At 40.3% G+C, this 17,997-nt stretch overlaps 1 protein-coding gene across 2 annotated transcripts in view; it reads right to left on the bottom strand.

The window, feature by feature from the left end:
• Positions 1-17,997, bottom strand: part of CAMK4 (calcium/calmodulin dependent protein kinase IV) — a 301,585-nt gene that overhangs the window by 147,556 nt on the left and 136,032 nt on the right. The window lies entirely within an intron of this gene.

Below are 17,997 nucleotides of genomic sequence, written 5' to 3'. Positions count from 1 at the left end.
AGGTTCAGTTTCCATCTCCCTTGCAGCACATCTCACTTATAGTAAAGTTGAGGACCAATTCCACACAGCTGGTCCAGCCCTACTGCACCGCAGGGTCATTCACTCAGGATGACTACTGTGCTCCTACTAGCCAGAGGAAGAGGGTTAACCCCTTCCAGGTTTGGAGAGGGTCGGTGTACCCCATCATACTCAGGTACTGAAGTGCACAAGGAAAAAAAAACCTGTTAAGTTTGAAAACATGTCATGAGGTTTATTTTATTTATTTAGCTAAAGTAACCAGTAAGTTGATGGAAGAACTGTCCTAGTAACAGATACTTTCATAAAATGAAGATAATAGATAAGCTATTACCAGCAGGAGAGTGGGGTGGGAGGAGGTATTGTTTCATGGTCTCTGTGTATATAATGTCTTCTGCAGTTTCCACAGTATGCATTCGATGAAGTGAGCTGTAGCTCACGAAAGCTCATGCTCAAATAAATTGGTTAGTCTCTAAGGTGCCACAAGTACTCCTTTTCTTTTTATAAAATGAAGAGCCATACTGAAAATGCTAATAATTAATGTTTCAAATGTCCCTAACTCAGTAAGAATTAGTGGGTTAATCATTATCAACATGGATAAAGGTAACCCTGTTATAATAAAAGAGAATGAGAAATATGAAGGATTCCACCCTCAAATGCATTTCGCTATTCTTGTACAGGCTTCAGAAATGATAGCTTTTCCATTTCCTAGTACAGTTTGTAGAAATATTTGTGACATAACTATTTTTTTTAAATGTATGGTCGAGTTGCATTAGCTATCCTGTGTGGGTTTTTTTGTTTGTTTCACACAAGAACTCAATGTTATCCAAGGGAATTCACCGTGTAAGGTAGAAAATTGCCTGATGAACAAGTGGAACTTTATACTCAAGGTCTGTGCCTGTACTGTGGAGGCATATTCTTGAGTACTTATCATGGTTGTGGCTAGAAAGTAAGTAACAAATGTTTTTAAAAGCCTTCATATTATAGAAGCAGGATACCATTTGGAAAGAAGCAGCACTGTGCTTAAATAAAAGCTTCCTAAATTTTTACCTCGATTGTAGGGAAACATTTTGCTTCAACAGGGAATAAATACAGCAGTTGTTTTTCCAGTGACAACAAGCTTTAAATATTTTTCATTTTCAAAATTACAACGGAGATATAAAGCTCAATTCTCCTCTCACTTACATAAGTGTAAATCAGCTGAAGTCTATGGTGTTACACTGGGGTAAAGGTGGTGTATGCAAGTACAGAATTAGACCTGTAGTCCTTCCTTGAAGCTGCTCATTTTAGTATGCTCTGACAGGAGACCAAAAAAGAAGAGCAACCTTGAAGAGACACTGTGAAGGGGTTCCCTTGTCCGACCAGCACGAAGAGGCAAAAATGGAAAGCGACTGAAATAGTTGAGTGAAAACCCTGTGTAGACTTCTCTGTAAAGCTGCTTCATAGTAGCAAGCCAGATAATCTTCAGTAAAGGTAATCAACTGAGACTACTCACAGAACATGTCAATCAAACTGACCTCAAAGTATAAGTCCTCCCAAAGACCCACACTGGATTGGAAGCAACATCTTTGTAATTATGTTCTATGTGTGCTCCCCTTAAAAAAAACAAAACAACGTAGGGAGTTTATTATCCCAGCACAGGCCATGCAGGCTTGTGCCAAAGTAGAGACTAGGGATATTGAGTTATACATCTGGAAGTTTTCATCACTATTGCATTATGGGTGTCTGTCTTCTGGTTTTGAATCCCACTTCCTTCCTACATGTTAACAAGTACATCAAAACATTCACATTGTGGTGGTGATATTCTCACCCAATGCTACTTTTTAGTAAGCGGCCATGTGTGGATGGAGTGAGGTGCAGTTGGCATCATTCCCTAGCTCCTGAAGACAGTAAACATCATGTCTTAGATCTTGCCTTCTCTAGTTTGTCCTTTAGAATAGCTTTTTCAAATTCTAGCGGTTGGCATATTTAACTCCTATGGAAGTTGAAAGGTTGGATTACTACATTTCAAAGCTGGAAATATGAGTAATGTGGTCTAATGATAATGATATGTGATGCCAAGCAGAACACATAGATTGACTCTAGTCAATTGACTAGTTGGGACAGTCTCCACAAAAGTTTGGAGAGTCAGATAAGAAGAAAAGAAAATGGAACTGTGACATCTCCAGGTGCATTTCACCTCCCATGATTTTCACAATAGTAGTGCAAGTGAAATGGGTGGTTTGATGGGATCCCCGGGATGCAGCCTGGGACTGTGAGACACTGTGCCCCCTTAACTCTCCAGTGTGGGCTGTCTCTCACAATGCTTTGCTAGTGACAAGCAGCAAACCCCTCCAGGTACTGTTACCACTCTGCTGGACAATGACCGGTGATGTCTCTTCAGCACCCACCCGGCCATTGGTTACCTCCCTTGTCATGGTCTCTGGAGAACTTGTATCTATCTGGGTGCTTCCCAAACCCAGAGCATATTTTAGTGAAAACCATACAACACAATTCTTATAATTTTATATGCATTAATGATACACTTTTAGATGGAACAATGGGTTTCAGCAGATCATAACCTTTCCCCATATACCTCACATGACATGCTTTATATGCAATATCACAATTATATATAGATGAGTACTATGGGGGTTACAAGACGCTCCCCCGAAGTATAGTGTGTTACAGAGGGCCCATAACCAAACTTTCCTAAACTTCAAAGGTATTGGCTCAGTTTGAAATATCAGATTACATTCTTTTTCACAAGTGGCATGCCCTCTCAGGCTGTATACTCATCTCCACAATGAGGGGAGCTTCTTGTTGTTCAAGAAGCAGCATTACCTGAACAATAAAATAGTTTTGTTAACATTAACCAATAGATTTCAAAAAGTAATTGTAAGTGGTGAATTGCCATTGAAAGGAGGTGTTTTAGTGGTGTGCTGCAGGGAACTGATCTCAGCTGATTATTATTCAATACCTTTATCAATGATTTAGAGAAATATATAAAACCAGCGCAGGTAAAATTTGCAAAATTACAAAAAAAAATTGGTGGAGTGGCAAATCATTAAGGGGACAGGTCAGTTATACAGACCGATTGGGATCGCTTGATTAGATGGACTCATTGGAACAGCATGCCTGTTAACACAGCCAAATGCAAGGTCATACACCTAAGAACAATGTACATGGGACACACTTCTAAAATGAGAAACTATACTCTGAAAAGCAGTGACTCTGAAAAGGACTTTGGGGTCATGGGAGACAATCAGCAATCTTGTCGCTAAGAGGGAGAATGCAATCCTTGGCTATACAAGCCAGGGAATATGAAGTAGAAGTAAGGAGGTAGTATTACCTCTGCATTAGTGAGGCCATTGATGGAATAGCATGTCCAGCTCTGGTGTCCACTTTGCAAAAAGAATGTGCTCAGAAACAAGCTACAAGAATGATTTGAGGTCTGGAGAACAAAACTGTACAGCAAGAAACTAAGAGTATGTCTGCAACACAGCTGGGAGGTATAATTCTGGCTCTGCTCAAGCTAGCCCACTAAAAATAGCAGCGTGCCTGGGGAGCAGCATGGGCTAGCCACCCAAGTACATATCTAGGACCTCGAACGGGGGTCGCCTGAGGCACTGCCCATGCCACCCTGGCCACATGGATATTTTGAGTGCACTAACTCAAGCAGAGCTAGCTTGTGTATGTCTACCCAAGCTGGGAATCAAACCTTCCAGCTGCTGTGTAGAAATACCCTTAATAAGCATTTGGAAGAAAGGTTACCAGGTGACTTGATCATGGTCTACAAGTACCGACATGGGGAAGAGATTTCTAACCGATGGCTCTTTCATCTAACAGAAGAAAGCCTAACAAGATTCAATGTTATAAATAAGTAAAAAAAAAATTAACAAAGGAGGGCAATTAACCACTAGAACAACTTAGCAAAGTTTGTGGAGGATTCTTCATAACTGAAATCCTTAAAGGAAGACTTGATATCTTTTAAAAAGCTATCCTATATCTCAAACTGAAGGTATGGGCTTGATACAGAAATTACTGGGTAAGGTGCTGTGGCCTGTGTTATGAAGGACATCAGACTAGATTATCATAATGGTCCCTTCTGATCTTAAAATCTGTGGATACGTAACATTAGTGAATCTAAATCCCAGTGGTGCAAAGCCTTTTTTGTACAAAGTGTTCTGAAGGGCCGTCACAGCCCTATAAAAATTACAAATATTTCTAGTATTATAAAAGTCAATAACTCGGCCTTTAGTAAGTGTATTAAGTGTGTAAACGGGACATTTTTTGAGGACTTGCAGGTAAGGCAATTGCCTACTTTCTTGTGAGCTGATATAAAAACTAGGGGGCTGTGACTGTAAATACTAAGTATGGGCATAATCCTGCAAACCGTTACTCAAAGGAGCAATCCCTCAACATCAATGAGGCTACTCATGTGCGTAAAGATTACCTGTGAGAGTGAAGATTTGGAGGATCAGGCTTTAAATACTTACTAGATTCTCAAAGTCAATTCCTTCCAGCTAGAAAGGTTTAAGGAGATTGGAGACTGATGAATTCTGGACTTGTTTTCATAATTCTCTGTAAAATGTCTGTCTAACCCAGTAGATATCAAGCAAATGAATTCAAAATATTGCACAAGGCGGTTATTCCCCCATGAAAGCTATTTAAATGTGGCAATCTACTTTCTCCAGCATGCTGTAGGTGTCAAATTGAACAGTACACAGTTCATTTTCTCTATTTTTGGACATGTTCATGCATTATGAATATCTGGCAATAGGTATGCAATAAGACTATGTCTACACAACAGCTGCACCGCTGTAGCACTTCTGGTGAAGACGCTCTAAGCCGACAGAGAGAGAGCTCCTGTTAGCTTAATATCTCCTGCCTGCGTGAGAGGTAGTAGGTGTGTTGGTGGGAGAAGCTCTCCCACTGACAAAGCACTGTCCATGTCACTCAGGGGTGCAGATTATTCACACCCCTGATTGAGGTAAGTTATACTGAAGTAATTTGTAGTGTAAACATGCCTGAGTTTTCCTTTTGGAACCAAATGGGTATTGCTAGGGTATAATAAAGAGCTTAAGGAAAAGGATCCTGATTTTATCCGCCTGATGGCAACATATTAAGAGAGGAAGGATGGTCCAGTAGTTTGTACACTAGCCTGAGACTCGTTCAATTCCCAGTCCTGCCACAGACTTCCTGTGTGACACCAAGCAAGTCACCGAGGCTCTCTGTGCCTCAGTTCCACATATGACAAATAATGATAATGAAACTTCATATCTCACAAGGGTGCTGTGAGGTAAAGATGTTAAAAGATTATGAGGAGCTCGGATACTACAGTAATGGGGGCCATGTAAGTACCTAACATAGTTAGATATTTGTAAACAGCCTGGAAAGTGATAACCAAAAATGGCTATGGGGATAAATCTTAGCAACAGAAGAGAGAGAGAGAGAGAGTGTGTGTGTGTATCTATAAAACATAAAATCTCTGTATGGTGAGAGCATCAGCCTACATAACACAGTCATTAGGGAGATCATGCTATTTTACCTCTTACATTCATTTCCTTACCAACTCACATGCAAAGTGTCACGTGTACCACAACATATGTCACCACTTAATTTAGTCCAGCCTCTTCCATGGAAGATGCATCTACTTACATAAGGTCTGAATTTGGTGCTAGATGTTTATCCTGGATACAAGCATCTACAATTCTGTCACTGAGGTTTATCTTTTCCTGAAGGCAATCACTTTGCTAGGAAAACAATTATGCACTTTGAAATAAATATTTTTAAAACATTGTATTTTAAAAATCACATTTAAATTCTTGCTAATAATATATTTTTGTATAAATTTTGTTAAGCTAACAGAGGTAAAAATGGGCCCAAACATGAACCATTTATCCAAAAATACCCCACAACCCCAAGTGTTTGGATAAAAGACACCCAGATATGAACCATTAGTTTGAGTTGTGTAAACGAATATCCGAGCAACACATTTTCACAAAACTAGAACCATTCTTGATTTTGCCTGGATGCACTTTACAAATTCAAAGCACATATCAACTAGGACAATTTATCTGAGCCTGAGTCTACAGTCCTTTCACATGTTGTGTGCTGCTTACATGAGTAAGCCAACAGGGCTATTATCATGAGTAAATACCACGCAGTGAGTGTAAGTGTTGCAGAATCAGACCCTTTGAGAAGTAGTAGTAAGATCAATGCTAGCTGCCAGCAGTTCACTGGTTACAGTAATTTAGTGACTATCCTTGGATGACAAAGAGATTATCCTTTAATTTTAATCTGTTCTAAAAGGACTCATCAAAAGTATTTGATCTCTGGGCATAAAATCCCTTCTTCCTTTGAAAACCTACCATGTGTTTTTTACTAGCTTGTGAATGCCAGGTTTGGATGACTTAACAATGCTGAGACTTAACTGAACTCTGTTTCCCATCTCCAAGTCCAATATTGCAAATCAGTTAAAAGCAAACTGAAAGATATTTTCTGTATTGGTGTGTTTGCTTTACCTGTTAGTTCTTCACTGCTGACCCTCGGCAAGAAGTTTCCAGGAACACAGACATACATTCAAACAAAGTGCACTGGGGACAGCATGTAATTATTTATACCTTTATTCTCATGCTGTCATGATTTATCTGTGCAGACACCATATAGAGTGTTAAACTGCCAAAAGCCAAGCAAGAAGCAAGAATTGTTATGAAGAGTGATATGACACTGTTCTTTAGCATTCTCATTCCTATTTGTATTCTGGTGTGCATCCACAATATGCTAGGCACTATCTACACAAACAGGAAGACATGTTCCCAGCCCCAAAGAACTCACAAGATAGGCAGTATATGGAGGACACAAGACAGGGATATAATCAAAATACGTACAATTCTTATATGCATAATGGCTAGGTTGAGGGCCAAGTTGAGGAAAGATTTATTTATATAGAAAAAAAAACATTTATTGGGTATTTTAACACTTTAGCTCACATTCTGGTTATTGCTTGTCCTCTCAGATTGTGAAGTCTCTGGGGCAAGGATTGTATCTGCATATATGGTTGGACAGCACCCTGCACACCGAGAGCACTATTACATACAAAAAATAAGTTATGATGATAATAATTTAAGTGAAGTATGTGTGTCAAGTGGTCTTTAGAGCTCTTCCCAGCCAGCTTCCTGCTGCAGGAGTGGAGCCCACTTGCTTGTGCATTGTTGACAACATTTACAAAAGTTTTTCAAGTAACAGTTTTCCAAATAAGCAGGGGTTCTGGATGCAGTTAGGTCCCTCAGCCATTGGATAGATGTCTGTGTGTTCTGGTTAGTTTCAGGACTTATACAGCACTTTACAAACATTAAAGCTGAAATCCTGCCTCAACTAAAGTTAATGGCAAAACTCCTATTGACTTCAACAGGGCCAGGTGTGACCAAAAGCACCCCTATGCAGTATTGTAAGAATCTCTGTATAAAATATGCCTTGTGAGTTATCATTTGAAAACTAATAACTCACTGGTCAATAATATCATGATGAAATATATGTAGCAACATTATATGTAAAGTTATGAATTCCCCCTGTATGATGTTATTAGCACATGTTCAAAATGAGACAGCCGTGCCTAGACAAAAGTTATTAAACAGGCCTATCCTAAACAAAGGAATGTGTGAATACCCCAATTTACATACAAGTAGTAAACAGGATCCCTGAGACAGCAAAGGGGGAAAATGGCAGCAGACGAAGCAAATCTTCATTTAAGCAAACATAGGTGAGAAGAAAGAGCATAGAGCCTCCTTCATCTCCTTATTGCCTTCTTTACTGTTTGAGTAAGCTTTGCTTTGAGGGGTAATCTTCAGAAGGTTCCACTTCAACGAGTGACTGGACTATAAAAGTAAGGGGCAAAAACACCCCAGATCATCTCTTTTCTACCTAAGAAGACAAAGGAACCAACCCTTTGACTTTGGGAGCAGATCCTGACCTGAGAGTTTGATCAGCCATGTTGCTAGGATCATGTGGTAAGGATTTTACATTGAACCAAGTCTAGCTTAATGAGTTTTGGTTACTAGAAAGCATTTTATCTTTCAGAGTAGCAGCCGTGTTAGTCTGTATTTGCAAAAAGAAAAGGAGTACTTGTGGCACCTTAGAGACTAACCAATTTATTTGAGCATGAGCTTTTGTGAGCTACAGCTCACTTCATCGGATGCATAAAGTGGAAAATACAGGATTAAGTAAATTAATTAAAATAAAGTATTTTCCACTTTATGCATCCGATGAAGTGAGCTGTAGCTCACTTGGTTAGTCTCTAAGGTGGTTAGTCGCTAAGGTGCCACAAGTACTCCTTTTCATTTTATCTTTATTTCTCTTGTAACCATTTCTGACTTTAATGCTCGGTACTTGAATTCACTTAAAATCCTACCTTCTTTTGTTAATAAAACTTGTTTCACTTTTAATCTAAACCAATCCAGTGCTGTGTTTAAACTGAACTGTTTGGTAACTCCAGTTACAGTAGCAGACTGTTGAATACTGACCCCATACAGGGGCAAGGGACCTTTACTATCTGAACTTTCCAGGAGAGGACTGGACAGTGCAGAACATACTTTTGGGGAAAATTTGGGACTGGGAGTATGTTGGGGATCACCCTGCAAGTAATAAGCAAGGCTGGTGGATGCCAGAGTGTGGCTGGTGTTTGCTGACAGGCTGCTGGGGTCAGAGCTGCTGCAGGGCTGGAGCTATACACAGACACTCAGGGTGTGACCTGCATGCTGGCAGGCTGTTTGTGAGCAGTCCATGTTGGGCGCTACAGCAGCAAAGCATTGTGAGGCACCCAAGGTTAAGGGACAGGGGTGACAACCTCTCACTGGTCTGGATTGCACCCTGGAATGTGATACCAGGATTTCACCTTAACTTAATTGTCACAATCCCTCTGTGAGGCAGCCAGGTATTATTATCCCCTTTTCTCAGATATGGAAACTGAGGCACAAAGTGTTAAGGACATTTACAAATGTGGGTGTATACAGTTAAATGGCTAACTCCATATTGAGGCACCAAAATAAAAGTGGCCTGATTTCCAGTGGTTCTGAACCCTCATCTCCCATTGTTTAGCATCTTGGGCTTTTGCTCTTCACTCTACACACGTGCATTTGAAAAGTTTGTCTTTGTCTAAGCTGGAATTGTCTGCATCCGTTTGAGGGGGTGCCACTGTGACCTGCGCAGGCCTACAAATGCTGGCTCTGTCTGCATCAGATCAAATCTGAAATGTTAGAAGTTGTAACAAATGAATCCTGGGTTTTCCCCAACTGGTGCCCAACAGCATAATGCTCTATCTTTAAACAATCCTGTTAGTCTGTCTTTGCAAAAAGAAAAGGAGTACTTGTGGCACCTTAGAGACTAACCAATTTATTTGAGCATGAGCTTTCGTGAGCTACAGCATCCGATGAAGTGAGCTGTAGCTCACGAAAGCTCATGCTCAAATAAATTGGTTAGTCTCTAAGGTGCCACAAGTACTCCTTTTCTTTTTTTAAACAATCCCTGATCTGAAATCCTTTCCACTGTCTCACGTACATACCTCTAACTTAACCAAATGTAACATCAAATCAAACAACTGAAGTTGTATATTTAAATTTCCCTGTATCTGTGGACTGGGACTGGTTATTGGCTTGCCCCTACTCTTTACTAGAATGGTAGAGATGTTAAGAGTAACAAGAAGGGTTTCTTCAAGTATGTTAGCAACGAGAAGAAAGCTAAGGAAAGCGTGGGTCCCTTACTGAAGGAGGGAGGCAACTTAGTGACAGAGGATGTGGAAAAAGCTAATGTACTCAATGCTTTTTTTACCTCTGTCTTCACGAACAAGGTCAGCTCCCAGACTGCTGCACTGGGCAGCACAGCATGGGGAGGAGGAGACCAGTCCTCTGTGGAGAAAGAAGTGGTTCAGGACTATTTAGAAAAGCTGGACGAGCACAAGTCCATGGGACTGGATGCACTGCATCCGAGGGTGCTAAAGGAGTTGGTGGATGTGATTGCAGAGCCATTGGCCATTATCTTTGAAAACTCATGGCAATCGGGGGAGGTCCCAGATGACTGGAAAAAGGCTAATGTAGTGCCAATCTTTAAAAAAGGGAAGGAGGAGGATCCGGGGAACTACAGGTCAGTCAGCCTCACCACAGTCCCTGGAAAAATCATGGAGCATGTCCTCAAGAAATCAATTCTGAAGCACTTAGAGAAGAGGAAAGTGATCAGGAACAGTCAGCATGGATTCAACCAAGGGCAAGTCATGCCTGACAAACCTAACTGCCTTCTATGATGAGTTAACTGGCTCTGTGGATGAGGGGAAAGCAGTGGATGTGTTATTCCTTGAGTTTAGCAAAGCTTTTGATACAGTCTCCCACAGTACTCTTTCCAGCAAGTTAAAGAAGTATGGGCTGGATGGATGGACTATAAGGTGACTAAAAAGCTGGCTAGATCGTTGGGCTCAACAGGTAGTGATCAATGGCTCCATGTCTAGTTAGCAGCCAGTATCAAGCGGAGTACCCCAAGGGTCGGTCCTGGGGCTGGTTTTGTTCAATATCTTCATTAATGATCTGGAGGATGGTGTGGCTTGCACCCTCAGCAAGTTTGCAGATGACACTTAAACTGGGAGGAGTGGTAGATATGCTGGAGGGTAGGAATAGGATACAAAGGGACCTAGACAAATTAGAGGATTGGGCCAAAAGAAATCTGATGAGGTTCAACAAGGACAAGTGCAGAGTCCTGCACTTAGGATGGAAGAATCCCATGCACCGCTACAGACTAGGGACCGAATGGCTAGGCAGCAGTTCTGCAGAAAAGGACCTCGGGGTTACAGTGGACGAGAAACTGGATATGAGTCAACAGTGTGCCCTTGTTGCCAAGAAGGCTAATGTCATTTTGGGCTGTATAAGTGGGGGCATTGCCAGCAGATCGAGGAACATGATCATTCCCCTGTATTTGACATTGGTGAGGCCTCATCTGGTGTACTGTGTCCAGTTTTGGGCCCCACACTACAAGAAGGATGTGGAAAAATTAGAAAAGAGTCCAGTGGAGGGTAACAAAAATGATTCGGGGGCTGGAGCACATGACTTATGAGGAGAGGCTGAGGGAACTGGGATTGTTTAGTCTGCAGAAGAGAGGAATGAAGGGGGATTTGATAGCTGCTTTCAACGACATGAAGGGGGGTTCCAAAGAGGATGGATCTAGACTGTTATCAGTGGTAGCAGATGACAGAACAAGGAGTAATGGTCTCAAGTTGCAGTGGAGGAGGTTTAGGTTGAATGTTAGGAAAAACTTTTTCATTAGGAGGGTGGTAAAGCACTGGAATGGGTTACCTAGGGACGTGGTGGAATCTCCTTCCGTAGAGGTTTTCAAGGTCAGGCTTCACAAAGCCCTGGCTGGGATGATTTAGTTGGGGATTGGTCCTGCTTTGAGCAGAGGTTGAACTAGATGACCTCCTGAGGTCCCTTCCAACCTTGATATTGTATGATTCTATAGTAACTAAGAAATAATACATATTGTTTTGAGATACTGCAGTAACTATATTATAACTCAATAGTTCTTTGCACTTCATAGTCCATGGTATCAATGTTGCTGCTGCCTACTACTTTATAACTCTTGTCACTTCTTTATCTCTTTAACTTTGAAGACCGTTCTTAATTTCTCAGATAAACTATGCAGAATCATTTTCTGGTCCACTAAGCTTCTGAAAGTCATAACTCTTAGCAGCAAATGACATATTTGTCTGTCTCCATAAACCAAAGTCACTTTTGTCTTTGTGGATAAATTAAAGGCTGCTAAAGAATATGCTAACTGACTAATACAAGTAACTTCAGAGGCAGCTGTTTTGACAAGGCATTTTCACATTTTTTTTTTTAACAATCAGATTTTAATTTACTATAATGAAGCTGGAAACTGAAGCATAAGATCACAGGAACTAGCTGCAGTGCACAGATGAAAATCAGTCTTAACAAATTTAAGTAACCATTACTATAATACTTTGGTTGTTAATAAGAGCAAAACTGAGAATTCAATCCACAAGAGATCCTGTTACATATAGGGGAAAAGAGCTTATAGCAAGACTGAAATGTGGGACTCTCCTACTCACTCCATGGATAAGTAAACCCGAATCAACATCAGGTGCTCATTAGGACTTCTGCTGGCCTGGCCTCAGCTGTCAAATCTTCCAAAGGAGAACTGGTAAGTGCACATTGCAAGGTTACAAATTGCTCCAAGGTAATAGGGGGTCCGTAAAGGGAGACTAATAAGAAACTGAGGCAGCTCCCAAAGATGCATTTGGTGAATAAGTAGTAATGTACTGGGTAAAGATTTAAACCATCTATATTTAATTCAAGTTGCTGACAATTAGAGTACTCAATCACTCATTCGATAATGCTGGCAGTTTATACCCTACATTATTATTATTATAAAACATTTGTATAGCAAGTAGACTTACACAGAGTGCTTTACAAACACACAGCGAATAGTAGTAGGAAAGGATCAGGAATACAGATGAGAAGTTCTGTTTTGGAGAGAATTTGTTTGAGACAGAAAGTGGACATCCAAGACTAAATGTCAGAAAGGCAGGTGCAGACACAAGACTGGGTGAGGGGAGAAGTCGGGCTAGTGAGACAGAGCCAGGAGCCATTGGCACAGGGTTGGAGACATGGAAGGAGATAACATAGCAAAGAGTGTGTGTGCACACAGAAAGAAGATAGAAATGAGTATAAAACCCTAAGGGACACCAACAGACAGACAGGAGTATGAGAGAGTTTAGGACAAATTTAAAAACATGGTAGAAATGTGGTCAGCAAGTTAGGGAGAAAGCAGGGAGGGCACAGAATCATGTAAGCCCAGGAGAGAGAGGGAGAGACAGCAGAGATTGAGACAGCAATGAGCAGTGTCAAAAATACAAGACAAATCAGGAAGAAAGAGAAAATAGAAGCACCCTATCGATTTAGCTAGAAAGAGATCATTAGAGGCTTAATGAGAGCTGTTTCAGTCATGTGGAGAGGGCAGAAGCCAGATTGGAGGTCACTGAGCCAAGAGCTGAAGGAAAGAAAGTCAAGGCACTGAGAGTAACCAGCATATTTCAGGATACTGAGGGATACTGGGGAACTAGGCAGCCCACCCACCCACAGGCAGCCAGCCAGAGAGCCAAGCAGGGCAGCGAGGCACCCACCTCACAAACCAGCTTGACAAGGGAGAAGCCAGCTGGGGAGCTGGGCAGCCTACCTGGCAGGCAGTTGGGGAACTGGCAAGCCTGGGAATCTGAAAAGCCCACCCCAACACAAGCTGGCCAGCCTGATTTCCTGACAACCTGCCCACCCACCTGTCAGCTGGCTGGTGTGTGGGCAGGCTGTCAGGAAACCAGGTGGCCACCGGGCCAGCCTGCTGCCTTCTGTTGAAAGTTTTGACAGAACTGACAACATTCCCCCGAAATGTTTTGATTCCATCAAATCACCATTTTTCTGGTGACACACTGTTCCATCAGAAAATTTTTGACCAGCTCTGCCCAGTAATGTTTCTATTTAGCCCATGACTTCTGTTTGAGCTCTAACATAGTTTTAAAAAAAGAGATCTGCACTTGATTTTAAGATTTGAATGTTATAGAATATTCCAGGTTTCAGAGTAACAGCCGTGTTAGTCTGTATTCGCAAAAAGAAAAGGAGTACTTGTGGCACCTTAGAGACTAACCGATTTATTTGAGCATAAGCTTTCATGAGCTACAGCTCACTTCATCGGATGCATACTGTGGAAACTGCAGAAGACATTATATACACAGAGACCATGAAACAATAATAGGTATTGAAATAATAGGTAATGAAAAAAAATAGGTATTGTTTCATGGTCTCTGTGTATATAATGTCTTCTGCAGTTTCCACAGTATGCATCCGATGAAGTGAGCTGTAGCTCACGAAAGCTTATGCTCAAATAAATTGGTTAGTCTCTAAGGTGCCACAAGTACTCCTTTTCTTTTATAGAATATTCCATGTCCCTAGGTAAGTTGTTCCAGGGTTAACTCCCTCACTGTTAAAAACATGCCCCTTATTTCAAAGCAAGGACGTGGCAGAATAGTCTTGTACTTTCAGATATTACAATTTACAAAATCTCTGACAGCCTGTATAACGTCCACCTGTGAGAGGACAGAGAAACACACAATAAAACCAGTGCAAGAAGTCTTCTGAGAATATGGGTCTCTATGTTGGCTCGTGGATTTTGGACATTCGGATCAGATACTCAGCCACCGAAGTCAGTGGATCTGTGCTGATTCATGCCAATTAAAAATGAGAATAAATTAGGAAAATTGGGGGATACACTTTAAAAAAAAAAACAGTAGGGCAGAAAATTCCAAATCAAATACCATTAGCTGCTTATATTTAATCAAGTTTGGATAATATTTTTCAATTGTACTGGGGCACCACCATCACCAGCACCAATACATATGAATACACTTCTATCGAGTGTATGCTACAGATGGGGCATGCATTTGACATCTACTGAAGATGACCGTATACTCTAATTTAGCTTTTTGAGCAAAGTTAAGAGTTTCTATGAAGTAAAGGTTTTGTTTTTCAGAAGCCGTTCACTCTGGGACAAACTTTCTCAGCAATGCCTACAGCCATCTCTTATCAAGGCAATGACCCCTGTGTACAGGGTGACAGACAACTGTCTTTAAAAAAATTTTGGAAAAGTTTATTTTAAGAGTATTGTCTAATAAAATATTTGAAATTACTTTTTTGAGACTTGGGGAAAAGATTGTGGTTTCTGGTAAGATAAGGTTTTCCCCACACTCACTTAAATGCTGCAGCAAGCTGCTTGATGGAAGGAGCAGGGAACAAAGGCCTGAAGGATAAACAAAAGAGGAAAGGTGAAGAATGAACAATAAAAATAATTTAAAAACAATCTTTTGTCTTCTAAGCTGGATAGGCTTTTCTACCTGCATCTCTACTTGAGCTGAATATTGTGGCACTGTAGAACACATCAAACATACAATAAAGCACAGCAGTAATTGCACAGCCCTGCAATACTTTTTATGCACCCAGCAGGGAGTTTTCACTTCATACATTGCTCAACTTTTTGCAGTGATTCCATAAGTCAATTTGCATCCTTAATGCAAAGTAAAGAAGACTAAAATATACACATATGTACGTACAATAGAGTCAAACATGTACACCAACTGAATAATTGCATCTGGAAATTGTATGAATGTGTCTGAACTTAGCCTGTTCGGTACCTAAGTCAGTGTGTGTGTATGTAAATACTTTACTTGCACATAAATATGTATACATAAAGTAGGTGTTAGCAGATGCACAACTTTGAAGAAAAGGAAGATGGGGGATGCAATACCTGAAGATAACAGCATCAGTTCTTATGAAAAGGTCAATTTTTATACTCAAGGGCCAACTGCTTCCCTTATTAGCTAAAACAAAGTCTGTGAAGTCATGTCACAGACATTCTCAGGATGAGCTGACCCATTGGATCAAGGAACAAATGTTAACAATCTGTGTTTTGCCATTTTGACTTTATTAAGCTTATACCCTCTGTGACATATATGATAATATTTTTAAAAAAAAAAGCCAAAAGCACATAACATACTAAAAAGTCACCCAGTCAATTGTGGGCTGGCTCCATTGTCCCACTGGAATTCATTATATTGGTGACACCACAGAACAATTCATTGTGGGTCATCATTGCATTTAAGAGATTGCAGGAGCAACACTGGTGATGTGAAATAATTTTTACAATTTGAGTTTAAAATTAATTATATGCTGAATAGTGCAGGCCTAATTATGTGTTGTGAATTAGTTATCTGACTAATTTAGCTGTTGCTTCTGTTCCTGACTCATTTGTGAACTGATTTCTGCAAATGTGTTTATTGCACAAGGAACAGTTTATGCAAACAAATTTCAGCTGATGGGGTTTTCATGAACAGTTCATTTCACCTATTAGCTGACCAATCAGACACCGTGACTAGCAAGGTCACATGGCATTGTTTCTGCTCCCTGAGTTGATGACTGAAACTTTTTAAAAAGGAAAATAATGAATAATGAGTGATAAAGAATGAATAAATCAAACGGTGAATACACATGTTCACATTCATATATCCTTACTTGCATGAATGTTTGGAAAATGGCCTGGTCCACCTGATTTTTCATGTTTAAAACCCCATGCACATTTGTACAAATGCTTGCAAATGGGAATGAGAATGATCATTGCTGAAAAACAACCATTTAGCCTCTGAATGCCTCATTTATTGATCTTTGGGGCATTCAGGGCATAAAAATGTGCATACTTACATTTTTGATAAACAATATATGATAAACTAACATTTGTATCTTGTCTCCTGTTATTCCCCTTGGTGGGCTTTTTTCTCTCTCTCCAGTACACAATGGCAATCTTGCCGAATGCCAAATAGGTAATCATGCAGTGGTCATTTTCTGAGGGTGTGTCATTTGTGTATAGAACACTCAAAGTTTACGCATCCACAGTACCTGTGGATGTGTTATTGGTACTTACAGAACCAAAGGGTGGAGTTAGAATATTTCATTATCCCTCTCTAATACACAGTAGTAGGAAAATGCCAAGGCACTCTGCAAATGAGATACATTTGGCCCAAAATGCAAGAATTTAACAGAATAGCTGAGAGATATAATCATATTACAATAGAGTTCTCATTCTGTCTGTTCTAATTAATTCATTGTTTTTATTGACAATTAACACACTTATAAACAGGATTAATAAGTCTTAATGATACAACCAATTTGAGATAGCTGGCATTTTGTTCCAAAGATGTGATATGCTTCTTTCTCTTACACATGCAACCTAAGAAAACTGAACTAAAGAACTCCCACTTCTTCTGAGTGCCTCACGCAGTAGCAATCCTCATGAAAATCAATAGGTTCTAGGTGACAAGACACTTCACTTGGTACTATTGTTATCTTCAAGCTACTCCACTCTATGTTTCTAGAGGCCTCAATTGCATCAAAGATCTATCTTGGTTTGTGATACATTATGCTTCCCCACATTACCAACCTAGTGCCACTCTTGTGGCAGTTTAAGAAATGCACAGAAATATTCACAAGAAGCTAATTTACACATTTGGTATCTATGTAGTAGTTCATTGAAATTACATAGCTTAATGTGACCTTTTCAAATTAGCCTGTTCAGGTATAATACAGCAATGCCATCATCCATAGGGAAGATTGCTCTCTCTTTCACAAATATAATTGTTCCACACAAAGGCCAAATACATAGCATGCCTCCCATTTTTTAAACAATAGCACAGCGGATTGGTGATGGCTTCAGATCTATAGCCCATTCTATTAGTATACTGTACATACCACTCTACAGTGGGTAAAAAGTCAAATAACAGAGTCCTTGCCCAATAAGCTTCTGTAGAAAGACACAACAGAGTGGAGTGAGGTACTTTTAACTTCAATGCCACTCAAAACAGAGATGTCTTCAGAAGTTTTATGACGAATGGGGGCAAGCAGAGGAAGGATCCCTTACTTAGAGGCTGCTCAAAGCATAGGTGACAGAATGAAAGGAGACATGAAGTTGGGAATGGGGGGGGGACACAAAGGAGCAGTTGAGGGAGCAAAACAGGATGTGTAGGTGACATGTAGAGGTGATTAGGTCAGAGATGTAGATAGAGACTCAAAGGAAAAGATTAGGAGCTATTTTAGGGGGGCACTAGTTTCATAAGGCTCCTAAACTATTTCTGGTCTTGTCACCTGTATAGGCCTATGCTAGATATATGAGAGCACAACATTAAAAAATTTAACTTATTATATGTTTGTATGAATGAAGCCTAGAACTGGGAGGGACCTTGAGGTACTACTGGAATACAAATAAATGAAAGTAATAGTTTAGACCTCGGGACAAGATGTCAAGGTAAACTGTGAAGTCAGCTTTATTGTATATATTAAAGACTACACTTGAGACTAACTATTATGCATGATCTAGGTATATGAAATCAGACATATTACAGTGCAAGGA

The sequence above is a fragment of the Caretta caretta genome, chromosome 5 (genome assembly GCF_965140235.1).
Source record: "Caretta caretta isolate rCarCar2 chromosome 5, rCarCar1.hap1, whole genome shotgun sequence".
In the NCBI taxonomy this organism is placed as follows: Eukaryota; Metazoa; Chordata; order Testudines; family Cheloniidae; genus Caretta; species Caretta caretta.
Note: the sequence above shows the minus strand (reverse complement) of the source record. Positions and strands in the feature narration are given on the sequence as shown.